The sequence below is a fragment of the Tetranychus urticae genome, unplaced genomic scaffold (genome assembly GCF_039701765.1).
Source record: "Tetranychus urticae isolate SD_2017Ah unplaced genomic scaffold, NJAU_TeUrti_SD_1.0 Scaffold_9, whole genome shotgun sequence".
Lineage (NCBI taxonomy): Eukaryota > Metazoa > Arthropoda > Arachnida > Trombidiformes > Tetranychidae > Tetranychus > Tetranychus urticae.
Window position 1 is genome coordinate 25,501 of NW_028315841.1, and position 2,500 is coordinate 28,000.

The 2,500-nt window shown below is 41.9% G+C and overlaps 2 non-coding genes across 2 annotated transcripts in view; both read right to left on the reverse strand.

The window, feature by feature from the left end:
* Positions 1-357: 357 nt before the first annotated feature.
* Positions 358-512, reverse strand: LOC149092512 (5.8S ribosomal RNA). Its single transcript, XR_016200860.1, has one exon. It is a non-coding gene; the product is annotated as a 5.8S ribosomal RNA (ribosomal RNA).
* Positions 513-1,000: 488 nt separating this feature from the next.
* LOC149092513 (small subunit ribosomal RNA) overlaps positions 1,001-2,500 on the reverse strand; it is a 2,170-nt gene continuing 670 nt past the window's right edge. Inside the window, exon 1 of the ribosomal RNA XR_016200861.1 lies at positions 1,001-2,500. This exon is cut by the window's right edge and continues 670 nt beyond it. This is a non-coding gene — a ribosomal RNA (small subunit ribosomal RNA).

Here is a 2,500-nt window from a genome sequence, read left to right on the forward strand (position 1 = left end):
CATGAAATAGCTACTATTTGTACGATTTATACAAGTGCAAGAAGATTCATCAGTTAACAGGTTAGTTGATCACCATAGTTATCTGCAATACGACTTTAGCGTCGTCAGATAGGCGACTAACCTTAGAATCTCATGCTAGTATCTATTCATATATACTGCTTGCAGAGATGAAATATGCATTGTACACAAAATTTATCATGTGAAACAAGTAGATTTGAGATTCTCCTTACTAAATTGCAACGAATTGCAATTAAGAAAAGGAATAAAACATCAAGATTCATGCATATAAATATACAATCCTCTCAAAACAATGCATATATGGTAGTATGCAAGTGTTTTGTTGATTATTTTACATCTCAACTCTCAGACAGATGTGACCTCGGAAAAGACCCGAAAGCCGCAATGTGCGTTGGAAGCTCAAGTGCTCGGCGTGTCCTGCAATTCGCACCGATTATCGTAGCTAGCTACGTTCTTCATCGATTGGTAATTCGAGTGATCCACCGCTTGAAGATGTATCTTTGCCACCGTGGGACTTTTAATAAGTATCCTAAATCTGCATTGAGAGGGTTTGAAAACAATTGTATGCAGTTTATAAAAACCATAGTTGTCTTTACTTAGTTAGGCGAAGAAGTGTAAAACTTCCTTCTTTAAACCTTGCCGTCAGCATAAGCTGAAGACTTGAACAGGTACCAAGTATGTAGCAAGACAGGCTTTTCATTATAAACTACAATTGTTTTGCAAAAAGAAATTATGGCTATCGTTAGATAACCCTCACTCTTTGTTGCATTGGATAATGAAAGATGGATGTATGAATGAACGAATGTAATGCAAGTTAGAATCATGTTGCAATGGCTAAATGTTTGCATTAAACATTCACAATTGCGACTCTAATGCAAATACAATTCAATTGCATTCACCATATTAGCATCTACAATATCACTATGCAGAGTGTTTGATTGTTTGAAGGTTGTATTTCTCTTATAATAAGAGGGTAATACGTTAATGATCCTTCCGCAGGTTCACCTACGGAAACCTTGTTACGACTTTTACTTCCTCTAAATGATCAAGTTTGAACATCTTTCCAGCACAATCCGACCACTAGTTTCCCAATGGTCTGGATTGACCAGTCCGAAGTCCTCACTAAATCATTCAATCGGTAGTAGCGACGGGCGGTGTGTACAAAGGGCAGGGACGTAATCAACGCAAGCTAATGACTCACGCTTACTGGGAATTCCTCGTTCATGGGCAATAATTACAATGCCCAATCCCCATCACGAAATGGGTTCAAGCGGTTACCCACTCCTTTCGGAGCAGGAAACAGTATGCACGATGACCACTTCAGTGTAGCACGCGTGCGGCCCCGGACATCTAAGGGCATCACAGACCTGTTATTGCTCTGTTTCGTGCGGCTGCGAGCGCCGCTTGTCCCTCTAAGAAGTCCTTACAGTGCTACAGCATCCTTACCCTAGCCAATTCTGTAGGCTAATAGCAGCAGAGCCCTCAACAGCCGAAACCATCAAGAGATACTACCACCCACAGGTTGACTAAGGGGGAGTACTGCAGTGTAAACTGCAAGTCTATTTAGTAGGCTAGAGTCTCGTTCGTTATCGGAATTAACCAGACAAATCACTCCACCAACTAAGAACGGCCATGCACCACCACCCACTGAATCAAGAAAGAGCTCTCAATCTGTCAATCCTCTCAGTGTCCGGGCCGGGTGAGTTTTCCCGTGTTGAGTCAAATTAAGCCGCAAGCTCCACTCCTGGTGGTGCCCTTCCGTCAATTCCTTTAAGTTTCAGCTTTGCAACCATACTTCCCCCGGAACCCAAAAACTTTGGTTTCCCGGAAGCTTCCATTCGAGTCATGAAATTAGTTACTCAGAATGATCGCTGGTTGGCATCGTTTATGGTTAGAACTAGGGCGGTATCTGATCGCCTTCGAACCTCTAACTTTCGTTCTTGATTAATGAAAACATTCTTGGCAAATGCTTTCGCTGTAGTTTGTCTTGCGACGGTCCAAGAATTTCACCTCTAGCGCCGCAATACAAATGCCCCCGTCTGTCCCTCTTAATCATTACCTTGGATTCTTAAGACCAACAAAATAGAACCAAGGTCCTATTCCATTATTCCATGCAAGATCATTCAAGTTAAGGTAGTGGTACGCATCATATAGATGGTTGACCATACCGTTTTTAGGCACCTCTTTCGAGGTTTTGGACGCCTGCTTTGAGCACTCTGATTTTTTCAAGGTAAAAGTCTCGATCGCTTGAATCAACACTCGGTAAAGAGCATTGATAGCAAATATCGAGCAATTTTCTGTCTAAACACTATGAATGTAACCACCAGGAAAGAGGAATGAAGGTTCAAGCTAGCATCCGTAGACACAAGCAAGAAACCTAACATCACCATCTAACCCTTTAATCAGTGGACCCCATAGGTTCGACTGAAATCCAACTACGAGCTTTTTAACCGCAGCAACTTTAATATACGCTATTGGAGCT